This window comes from Camelus bactrianus, chromosome 3 (assembly GCF_048773025.1).
Source record: "Camelus bactrianus isolate YW-2024 breed Bactrian camel chromosome 3, ASM4877302v1, whole genome shotgun sequence".
Taxonomy (NCBI): Eukaryota; Metazoa; Chordata; class Mammalia; order Artiodactyla; family Camelidae; genus Camelus; species Camelus bactrianus.
Genome location: NC_133541.1, coordinates 109,908,517 through 109,921,186, shown reverse-complemented (window position 1 = coordinate 109,921,186; position 12,670 = coordinate 109,908,517). Strand labels below are relative to the sequence as shown.

General features: G+C 37.8%; 1 long non-coding RNA gene across 1 annotated transcript in view; it reads left to right on the top strand.

Annotated features, from left to right (window-relative positions):
• LOC141577112 (uncharacterized) overlaps positions 1 to 12,670 on the top strand; it is a 309,659-nt gene that overhangs the window by 225,614 nt on the left and 71,375 nt on the right. The window contains exon 3 of the long non-coding RNA XR_012505709.1: positions 11,532 to 11,648. This is a non-coding gene — a long non-coding RNA (uncharacterized LOC141577112). The remainder of the gene's footprint in view (positions 1 to 11,531; positions 11,649 to 12,670) is intronic.

The following is a 12,670-nucleotide window of genomic DNA, read 5'->3' as shown; positions in this document are numbered from 1 at the left end:
AGGTAGTAAATGGATAATAAAGGAGTATTATTAACAACTTTGTACTCAGACATGTGATAACCTAGACTAAATGGACCAATTCCTTGAAAGACAATCTGCCAAAACTCACAGGAGAATAAATATACAACCTGAATAGCTCTGTATCTGTTAAAGAAATTGAGTCAATAAATAATAAATACCTTCCCAAACAGAAGGCATCAGGCACAGGTGGATACACTGATGAATTCTACCAAGCATTTAAGGAAGAAATTATACCAGTTCTGTACAGTCTCTTCCAAAAGATAGAAGCAGAGGGAATATTTCCTAATTCATCTTATAAAGCTACAATTACTCTAATACCAAACTAGACAAAGATATTTCCAAGAAAACTATAGGTTAATATCTCTCATAAACATAGATGCAAAAATCCTCAGCAAAATACTACCAAATTAAGTCCAACAATGTACAAAAGTAATTATGTACCATGACCAAGTGGGAGCTATCCCAGGTATATAAGGCTGGTTTTATGTTTGAAAATCAATTAATCCAGTTTATGTCAATATTAATAAGTTAAAGAAGAAAAATCACATGATCATATCAATAGATGTGTAAAACTCATTTGATAAAATCTAACAGCCACTTATGATTAAAAAAAAAAAAAAACAACTCTTGATGAACTAGAACTTACCTCAGATTTCCCTCAACTTGATTAAAAAAAAATCTACCAAAAGTGTACAGCTAACGTCATACTTTATGGTGAGAGACTTAATGATGAGAAACTCTCTGCATTTCCCAAACCCTGCTGTGCTTCCACAGCTTTCTGAATTTTGGAATGTAAAGACCAAGTCTCCAGGCAGTTTGTACACTCCTGACAACGTGGCTTGCTTTTTTGGATTTTCACAGGGGTTGTCAGAGAACATGTAGGCTTCCCTGGTTACTTCAAGGCTAAGGATCTTTGTTTCTTTTGCACTTTCCTGACTACGTATCATTATTTCTTCTCACTTGACTCCGGTGGCTCACTCCTCTGAATTCGCTCGACTGTTTCCCCCCTGGTTTTGTTGAGCTGTAACTGACGTACAGCACTGTTTTAAGTCTAAAGTATATGGAGTAATGATTTGCCTTACATGTATTGTGAAATGATGGCTACAGTAAATTTAGTTAACATTCATCATCTCATGTGGATGCAAAAAAAAAAGTTTTTTTCCTTGTGATGAGAACTCTGAGAATTTATTCTAACAACTTTTAAATGTACCATATAGCAGTGTTAACTATAGTCATCATCTTGTATATTGTATCCCCAGTACTTATGCGTCTTACAGCTGGAAGTTTGTATCTTTGACCACCTTCCTCTAATTTCCCCTACTCCCACCCTCCACCTCTGGTAACAGGAGATATGATCTTTTTCTTTGGGGTTTTGAATTTTAAAATTTTTATTTATTTTTGAAAATTCCGCACGTAAGTGATACCATATAGTATTTGTCTTTCTCTAATTTGTTTCTCTTAGCATAATACCCTCAAGATCCATCCATGTTGTCACAAATAGCCCTCTGATGTTGACTTTGACAACCCTGCGAGTGTGTGCACACCTTACAGACCCGGGTTCCTGGCCCACGTGCCACTTGGTAGCTGTGTCACTTTGAGCAAGTCATGTTACTTTTCTAAAACACAGTTTCTTCAGCTGTAGCGTCGTGATGGTGATACCTGCCCAGTGTGTCTCATGGGGCAAATAAGAAATCTGGTGAACAAATACTCAGTTATTACCAAATGACTTCTTAGTCCCCTTCCTACTGTGAAGTACTTTGTTCCTATAGTTTTAGGAAAATTGCTGGTAATTACAACTTCATTTCCTAACACAGCCATCAGCCCCGTAGCTATGAATCTAAGTGGATATGCTACACAGAGTAATGAGGATAAAAATGTTAGTAATCCTTGACTGGTTTTCTGATAGAATTATAATTACAGTACATAAAAGAAATGCATTGTGTGTTGTATGTTGGCATCTCAGGAAATTGTGTGATAGAGTTGGATGAGAGTCTGTCTGTAAGATTAATTGTAAATTGTCTTGGATGTGAGCACTGTCATCAGGATTGAAAATTGCTAGAGAATGTAATGACAGACCTGGCAAAGAGTGACAAGGAGGGGCACCACAGGCTTCAAGGAGGTCACAGTGTCTACATGGGGGTTTTCTAGGATCAGAGTTCAGCCAGATCTCATTGCTATCTTCATTAACTACCCCAGAAAGGGGCTGCATGTCTGCGAAGAGTGCTTAGTTGGCAGGTGCTGAAACAGAGATGCAAAATCATACAGGAAGAAATCAGACATGTTACAATGGAATTTTAGGCAGACATCAAAATCAGATTCAAACATGGTGTTTGATATCGTGACCACTGGAAATGCTTTCCCCCACTTCTGTCTACTGAAAAAAAACTGTATTCTGAATTCTTTGGGTCTCTCTCTCAGGTCTTCCTTGGTCCCTTCAAAGAGAACTACCCCTCTTCTTCTGAAATTCTTTTCCTATCTTTTATTACTTATTTGGGGTTATAGACATGAAACCGAATCTTAATGCCACCTAAGTCTTAAACTCCCTGAGGCAGAGGATCACTGTTAACTCTTCATGAACCTCATAGAATCCAGCACGATGGCATCACTTTAGAATCTGAATCTGCTTTTCTGTCCTCTCTCTACTTCCTGTTTCCAACCCTTTCTATCTTTCTCAGAATATATGGCATTAGCGTCCTTTGCTCCCCTTCCTTCAGTCTCCTCTGCTCCCCTCAGTGCACCCTTCCATTCTCCTTTTATAAGTGGTCACAAGACTCTTCCTAACATGCTTGCCTGGTCATGCTGTTTCTCTGCTCTGACACTTGCTGTGCTGTGGTTCTCCCTTGCTACTGGATTATGTATAAACATCTTAGCCTGGTTCCTGAGACTCTCCTTGATCTGTTCCGACTCTGATTTCCTACTATTTTATCTTTAACAAGTGGCTGCTGCAATTTCCTGCTCACCAAAACCACCACCCACTGGCTTACTTCTTTTCCTTTGATTACATACTTGCCTCTCCTCCAATCCTATTTGCATTCCCCAGTTCTCCTATGACGTATTTACCCTACTTTTCTATTTTCCTATTACCTATGGTTTGTCTTGAGATAATGGCATAAACTTGGGCTGTATCCTGACAATTCCCTCTCTCATCCTGCCCTCGCATAACGCTCCAAAACCTAGTGTCATGACCAAGTACCTCTGATTTTCCCCCCTGATAATCACTTGAATCAGTATTTCTCTCCCTCTATTGCTGACACCACAGCAAACTGTCCCCTGGACTATATAGTGTATTCCTAGTTGGTCCCACTCCTAGCTTCTTTCTTGCTTACAATATAATCTAATCAGGCCACTTGTATGCTCAGAATCCTGCAACTGTTTTGGTTACTCTAAAATCTAAATACATGCCATAGCCTATCAAAGTCCCATAAGGTGGGCCACCATCTCCCCAGTCTGATTTCACACTGGCCTGTCCACAGTCCAGGCTGTGTCTCAGTAGCCCAGCAGCTCTGGCCTTCTTTCAGATCCTCAAATATACCATATTCCCTTGCACCTCGGAACATCTGACCACACTGTGTCCTCTATATGGAATATTTCTCCTTTCTCCTTCTTCTTAACCTGAGATCCATCCCCAGAGTCTTTATTCAAACATAATTCCACCAGAAGAACCTTTCCTGATGGCCCAGATATGCCCTACTATATATTCTCATAACATCCTGTGCTGCTCCACTGTAAACCCTTCACTAGTAATGTGATGTTTATATGCGTGATTATTTAAATAATGTCTTTCTCTTTCCGAGGCTGTATTACTCCGTAAGGGCAGCACCTTTCTGGATTTTGTACGCAGTTGTAGTCTTATCTCTTGGCACAGTGGATTCATATTTTAACATAGTCATATACTTACTGAAAGACTGAGAAATCTATTTGCTTCAGATTTCTCTGTTCGCATATACATTACTGTATTGTGTGGTTTAAATGCAAAATGTTAGTCAAGTCCTCAGCAAAATATCTGCTACATTATAAATGTGCTGTAATTGCAGTCACGTTTGACAACACCACTCTTGGGAGTTGGCCATATCTCCTCTTTTAAACTACAGTTGTGTGTTGCTTGTGATACTTTGGGCAGAGAAACTCAGCAACAAAAAATATTTATTAATATCTTTACAAGTAAGTCTCGTACAGATTGTCTTTCCTATCACCATGCCTCTTTGCTTTTCTCCATCTCACCTGCCACAGTACATTTCCAAGCATATACAGTTTTCTAAGTACAAATGGAGCAAAAAAAAAGCAGTACCAGAGGGTAGGAATGAAGAGATGCTCAAATACCCACAGGTCAACAGGACTGTCATGTGATTAGGCATGACCCATCAGAGTCCTGCATTCTCCTGAAAACAGTCATGGGTTCAAGGATGGTCATGAGATGCAATCCAGGCCAATGAGAAACAATAAAACCTTTCCCTGAGATTTATGGAAAGGCACTCTTGTCTTCTCCTAAGTTGTGAAACCAACAGTTTATGGAGTCTGTAAGTGTCTGGAGTCTGTGTAGAAGGACAAAAATACAAGAAATAAAAACCTGTTTCTTGGTGATACTGTCTAGAAACAAGCCATTCTTGAACCCAGATTTCCCTCAGGGCTGTTCACCTACACAAGACAATAAATGCCCTTTTAAAATATAAGCCAGTTTGAATTGGGTTTTCTGTCAGTTGCAATCAAAATAATCCTGAGAGATTCATGGCTTCAAATAAGAGATGAAATTTAAGCCAAATCTTAAAGATTGTCAGGTCTATTAAAAAAAAGAAAGAAAGAAAGAAAGAGAGAAAATCCAGGCAAAAGAAGCACCATGTCCAGCACGTGAAGATCTGGAATGACGTAGTGCTTGGACAGCTGCAGATAGAGGTTGATTCTCGTCTTTAGTGTGAAAGAAAAGGGATTGTTCAGTTTAGTCTGTGGGCATGCCTGATTCCTGAGAGCTGGTTCCCCCATAGTTTCTGCCACGGACTTTGCCCAGAGTCAACTAAACAAATGTTAAATTAATAAGCAAGTGGATTATGGAAATGTGAAAAAATATGTAACAATCCCCAGAGGGAAAAGAAATTTTAGGGGGAAGGAGAGGAATGAAAACCTAATTTATTCTCATACTGCATTGAAAGATTGGAGAGAAAGACTGACTTTAAAAGCTATCTACTGGGTACTGTACAAATATTAGTGTCATAAAGTATGCAAATTAAAATTCTGCTGAAGACAGATAAAACTGAATTAGTCATTCAGTGTTTATTCTCAGACTAATAATCATTCTAGCTCAAAGAATGGTAATTAACTGGTACCACCTATGCTGTCAGACCACCTTTTCCTCGTACGTCCAGGAGCTCTGCTTGAATGACAGCGTCCCTGAAAGGCAGGGGCGCTTAGGCTGGCTGGAGACCACCATCACAACTTCCATTATTTCATTTATTCTTAGAATCATGCTTTATAAGGTAGAAAAGAGAGGAAGTCTAATCATATCACAGCAACTGAGACATATTGCTATCAAATTATTCACCCAGGATCACTCCCCAGGGAAACAGCAAACTGAAGTAAGACCCCAGATCTTCTCTTTCTTGGTGAATTTCCTTCTACATAAAATCATGTAAACATTTACTTTTTATATTCTCTTTCTGGAGTTAATCAGTTTGATCAAAGCTTTGAAGTATCTTTTGATAAATGAGGAAAGGAATAATAGGGTCTAGGAGATAAAGGGAAAATAGGTGATGATAAAGAGAGAGGAGCAACAAAGAGGATCAGAGGGATACAGAAAAACAGTCAAACGGTACGACCGATGCTAGTCTGAGGTGCCAGGTAACATGCTAGCATCTGGCAACTCATAGGGCGGGAGCTGTTTTATACATCCCTTCAAGTATACCAACAGTCTAGTGTTGTAGAAGTCATTTACTTCTCTAGAAACATATGCCTCTATCTCCTACACTAAATTTTTAGTTAAACTTTTTATTTTGAGGTAATCATAGATTCATGAGCAGTTGAATATTTTGAATTATCTAATAGTTCTATTCTTAAATTTCTGAGGAATTTCCATACTGTTTTCCACTGTGGCTGCAACAATTTGCAGCCTTATCAAGAGTGTACAAAGGTTACCTTTTCTCCACATCCCCTCCAACACTGGTTATTCATGATCTTTTGGATAAAAGCCATTCTAACAGGTATGAGGTGATATCTCATTGTAATTTTGGTTTTCATTTCCCTAAAAATTAGTGATGTTGGATATTCACATGTCTGTTGACCATCTGTATATCTTTGGAAAAATAAATATTCAACTCATCTGCCCATTCTTTAATTGTTGTTGTTCTGCAGATTTTTTTTTAACATGTCTAGGATATTAACCCCTTTTTGGATGTATGATTTGAAAACACCTTCTGCCATTCAGCAGGTTATCTTTCATTTTGATGATGGTTTCCTTTACTGTGCTGAAGCTTTTCAGTGACATAGTTCCATTTGTTCATTTTTGCTTTTGCTTCCCTTAACTTTCGAGTCAGATCCACAAAAAACTCCTTGTTTCCCTGGAATATATCTTGCTTGATCAAGGTGTATAAACATTGTGGGATTCAATTTGCTAATATGCTGTTGAAGATTTTTGCATCTATGTTCATGAAAGAGACTTGCCTGTAATTTGTGTGTGTGGTGTCCTTGTCTTGTTTCTCGTTTCTGTGATCAGGGATGTTGGTTTTGTAAAATGTGTTTGGAAGTTTTCTCTCTTCTGTTTTTTGGAAGAGTTTGAGAAGGATGGGTATTAAGTCTTCCTTGAATGTTCTGTCGAAATCGCCAGTGAAGCCATCTGGTGCTGAGCCTTTGTTGGGAGATTTTTGTTAACATCTCGGTCTCCTTCATAGTAATCAGTCTATTCAGATTTTCATTTTTTCATGATTTAGTCTTTGAATATTTCGTGTTTCTAGGAACATACTCATCTCTTCTGGGTAACCCACGTGTATTGGTGTACAGTTGCTCATGGTAGTCTCGTATGCTCCGTTGTGTTTCTGTGGTGTCCATTGTGGCTACTCCTCTTTTATTTCTGATATTATTTATTTGGATCCTCTCTCTTTTATTCTTGCTTAGTCTATCTAAAATTTTGTTTATCTTTTCAAAAAACTGGCTGTTTGTTTCACTGATTCTTTCTATTGTCTTTTTAGCCTTTATTGTCCTGAACTTCTTTCTTGAAATACATGGGATACAGCAAAACAGGTTTTGGTGTGTTATGTTTCTGTTTTCATTTGTTTCTAGATATTTTTTAATTTCTACTTTGATTTCCTCAGTGAACTGTTGGTTGTTCTGAAATAGGTTGTTTAATCTCTAAGTTTTTGTGGGTTTTTTTCTTTTCTTTTCTTTTTTTTTTTCCTTGTGATTGATTTCTAGTTTTATACCATTGTGGTTAGAAAAGATGCCTGATACGATTTCATTCTTCTTGAATTTATTGAGAATTGTTTTGTGGCCTAACATGTGATCTCTCCTGCAGAATGTCCCACATCACTTCAGAAGAATGTGTGTTCTGCTACTTTTGAATTATATATCTTTTAATTTCATCTGATATAATATATCATTTAAATCCAGTGTTTCCTAATTGTTCACCTGGATGAGCTATCTATTAACATAAGTAAGATGTTAAAGTCCTCTGCTATTACTTTTCACTGTCAGTATCTTCGTTTGAGTCTGTTAGTATTTGCTTTATATATTTTGGCAATCCTCTGGGTGCATATGCATTTATAAATGTAACTTTTGCAGGATTACCCCCGTATCATCATGTAATTCCATACTTTGTCTTTTTAGTAGAGTCTTTGTTTTAAAGTCTTTTTTGTCTAATGTGAGCACAGTTACTCCAGCTTTCTCTTCATTGCCATTTGCATGGAATATCTTTTTGTATCTTTTTACTTTCAATCTATGTGTTCTTGAAGTTTCTTCTGAAGTGGGTCTCTTACAGGCAAAGCCTGTTTTCAGTTGGTAGCAACTTAAATGTAAAGCTTTGGAATGTGATGAAATTTTACTCCCTCCACCCCGCAACATTTTATACTTTTCATGACACATTTTACATCTTTTTTTATGCATCCCTTGACTATTTAATGTTAGTTATTTTTACTACTTTTGTCTTTTAATCTTCATGCTTGTTGTATAAGTGATTGATTCACTGCCTTTATTATATATTTACCTTTTACGTGCCATTTTTACTTTTGTATATTCTCTCATTGTTAATTAGTGCCATATTTTTCAGCTTAAAGAAGTCTCTATAACGCATCTCATAGGGCCAGCTTAGTGGTGATGAATTCCTTTCTTTAGCTTTTGCTTATCTAAGAAACTCTTGAATTCTGAATGATAACCTTGCTGGGTAGAGAATTATTTTTTAGAATTTTTTTTTCCCTTTCAGCACTTTGAATGTGTCATGCCAGTATGCCACTCACTTCCTTCTGGCCTGTAAAGTTTCTGGGGGAAATCTGCTCATTTCCCTTGTATGTAAACAATTATTTTTCTCTCTCACTTTTTAGGATTCTCTCTTTATCCTTAAATTTAATCATTTGCTTATAATGTGTCTTACTGTGTATCTCTTTGAATTCATCTTATTCGTAATTCTCTGGACTTGTTAGACCTCAATTTCTAGTTCCTTCCCCATATTAGGGAACTTCTCAGGCACTGTTTATTCAAAGAACTTTTGTAGCCCTTACACTGTCACATCTCCTTTTGGGATTGCTATAATGTGAATGTTAGTATGTTCAGTGTTTCCCCAGTGGTCCTTTAACGTATCTTTCCATTCAATTTTATTTCTCATTGTGCTGTTCTGTTTGGGTGAGTTCCATTGTTTGGTCTTCCAGCTCACTGTTTCATTATTCTATCTCATTTAGTGTTTTGTTGAACCCATCCTACATTTTTCCAAGTTCTTATAACTTCTTCTTGGTACTTTCTTATATTTTCCATTTCTTTGTTCAGGTTCTCACTGTGTTCACCCATTCTTTTTCCTATTTTAGTGAGCATTATTATAATGATTATTTTTAGCTCTTTATCAGATAGAGTGCTTATTTCCATTTTGTTTAGTTATTTTTCTGAGGTTTTTTCTTGTCCTTTCAGTTGGAACATATTCCCCTATCTCCTCATTTTGTCTCATTTTATGTTTATTTCTATGTGTTAGGTATATAAGATATCTGTATTATAAGATATCTCTCCTAGTCTTGAAGGAGTGACCTTATGCACGAGGTGTCCTTTGGGGCTCAGAAGTGCACTCCCACCTGGCCACCAGACTTCGGCACTCAGTAATTGTTCCCTGCGTGGACTGAGTCTGGTCTCCTGTTTTGGCGGGGCCGCAGCTGTCACAGTGTGCTGGTGGGTGGTGGCCATGCTCAGCCAGCTGTAAGGCTGGGCAGAGGTGCAGAAGTAAGTAGGGCTTTCAGTGGCTGTGCCGATTGGCACTAACAGGTAGATGGAGAATTCTTAAATGGCACCCCCAGCATTGGTATTAACAAGGTAAACTGAGATCACATAAATGGCTGTTTCAAGTAACTCCATCCCCAGGGAGTGTCCCAACTGATTCCTGCCTATTGAATCGATGCTTCAAGATTAGTAAGTGAATCCTCTTCATCTGTGGTCTATGTACTTTTTAGTTTTCGCACTGTTTTTACAGGTCAAGGGACTCTGCACACAAGCCTATCAGTGTGAATTTTCCATTCACTGCAGCTTTATAGCTTCTGAGCGGCACATTCCCCATTGATATTCAGGACTGAGAGCTTTTGGCAGCGGTTGGGGGAACTTGTCTCTCCTGTGCAGGATCTAGGGGTTGGGGTGCTTGATGTGGAACTTGAATCACTCATTTCTCAGAGAAAGTACTTGTGCCTTTGTGATCTCTGTCACTTGTGAATTGCCGCAGTTACGGTGTGGGTTTTCCTTGGCGAGGCCGTATCTCTGCCTCTCCTACCTGTTTGATACTGACCTTTTACCCTTTGTTGTGGAGGCTCTGTTCATCCAGGTTTCAGGTCCTGTTCCAAGGAAGTTGTTCCATGTTTAGATCTGTTATGTTTATGGGGTGAAGCGAGTTCAGGATTTCCTACACTGTCATCAAGCAATTTTTGAACGCTGAACCAACCTTGCATCTCTGGAATAAACAGTGCTTGATCATGGTGTATAACTATTTTTATATATTGTTGAATTATTTTGCTAATATTTTGTTAAGGATTTTTTTGACCATATTCATAGAAGGTAGTGGTCTGTAGCTTTCTTTGTACTGACTTTGGTTTGGCATCAGGGTGATACCAGCCTCATAAAGAGTTTAGAAAGTGTTTGCTCCTCCTCTGTCTTCTAGAAGACGTGGTGTAGAATTGGTGTTACTTCTTTTTAATAATTTGGTAAAATTTGTCAGGGAAAAACATTCTGGGCCTGGAGGTTACTTCATTGGGAGTTCTCAAATTATGAATTTCATTTTCTTAATAGTTGTTAGGCTGTTCATACTATTTCATACTGAGTTTATTACGGTAGCTTCCAGGAATTGGTCCATTTCATTTGTCTTCAAATTTGTGTGTGTAGGATTGTTCATAATATTCCTTTATTATTTTGTGTGTGCAGGGTCTATAATAATAGCCCATGTCGTTACTGATAATAATAATTTATATCTTCTCCTTTTTTGTGCTTGTCAGTCTTGCTAAAGGCTTGTCAATTTTGACCTTTTCAAAGAACCAGCTGTTTATTTCACTATTTTTTCTCTGTTTTTCTGTTTCCGTTTTCATTCTTCTGCTTGATTTCACCTGATCTTGCTCTATACTTTCTAGGTTCTTGAGTTTCAACTATTGATGTGAGAGGGTTTTTTTTTTTTCTTTTCTAGTGTATGCGTTTAGTGATATGAGTTTTCCTCACAGCAGTGTTTTTACCTGTGCCACACAAATTTTGATAAGTTGTGTTCATTTGTTTATGGCTTGTATGAGTAGTTTACAGTTCACAGCATAGTTAAAAAGAAGGTAGAGATTTCTCTCGTGTCCCCTGCCCCCATACCTGCACAGTGTCTGTAATTAACACCATGCCCACCGGAGTGGCACATTTATTAAAACTGATGCCCCTCCATTGACACATCATGATCACGCAAAGCCCATGGTTTGCATTACAGTTCACTCTAGGTATTGTACATTCGATAGATTTTGACAAACATATAATAACATGTAAACACCATTACTGTATCATATGTAATAGTTTAGCTGCCCTAAAAATCCTCTGTGCTCTGCCTCTGCCTCCCTCCCTCTCCTTAACCCCTGGCAACTGCTTATCTTTTTGCTATCTCCATGGTTTACCCTTTCCAGTATGTTATATAGTTGAAATTATTATATAGTATGTAGCCTTTTCACATTGGTTTCCTTTATTTATTAATATGCACTTTGAGATTCCTCCATGTCTTTTCAGGTCTTAATAGTTCATTTCTTTTCAGTGCTGAATAATATTTCAATGTTTGCATGTACCACAGTTTATTTATTCATTCACCTACTGAAGGGTATCTTGTTTGCTTTCAGGTTCTGGCAGTTATGAATAGAAAGCTACTATAAACATCTGTGTACAGATTTTTGTGTGGACAGAAATTTTCAACACCTTTGAGTAAATACCAAGGAATATGATTACTGGATCATAAGGTAAGACTATGTTTAGTTGTTTAAGAAACCACAAAACTGTCTTCCAGAGTGGCTGTACCGTTTTGCATCCTCAAAAGCAGTGAATGATGGTACCTGTGTTCTCCATTCTCACCAGCACTGGGTGTATTCAGTGTTTCGGACGTTAGCCGTTTTGCTAGCTGTAGCTTTAATTTGCATCTTCTTGACGTATGTATGGCGCGTCTCCTCATGTGCTTGCTTGTCATGTTGCGTGTCTCCTTTCATAAGGTATGTCATACTTTTATTCTCACTCAGTTCAGTTCATTTTTTTAAATTTCTCTTGCGACTCCCTCTTTGACCCTGGATTATTTGGAGGTATGCTGTTCAGTTTTCACATGTTTGGACATGTCTGTTATCTTTTTGTTACTGATTTATAGTTTGATTCCATTGTAGTCAGAAAAAGTCCTGTAATTTCACTTATTCCTGAGACTCTGATGACATAAATGTTAAATCTTTTTTTTTTTATAGACGTGTAAGTCCCTGAGCCTCTTTTTATTTTTTGTCTATTTTCTCTGTTCATATTGGGTAATTTGTATCCTTTGTTCCGACTCACTGTTTCTTCCTTCTTTCCCCCACATTTTTTTCAAGTCCACTCATTGACTTTTTTCTTTCAGTTACTATAGTTGATGTAATATAGCTTGCATTTGGTTCTTTCTATCTGTTTCTTTGTTGAGACTTTATTTTTTTCCATTTGTTTCAAATATGCCTAATTACTTGATACCTTTTTATGATGGTTGCTGTGAAACCTTTGCCAGGTAAGCTTAGCCTCTCGTTCATCTCAGTGTTGCAATCTGTTCATTGTTTTTTCATTAAGTTTGAGGGCTTCCTGTTTCTTGGTATGTTGAGTGGTGTTTAATTGAAAACTGAATATTTGGGATATAATGTTTCTCTCTAGATCTGGTTTATACCTAGTGTTTTAAGCGGCATTTCTGACACCAGTCGGGCAGTAGATGAGTGAGAGGGCTTTGCCTCGTTGCTGCCAGTTCAGAGTAGAAGCCCAGGTT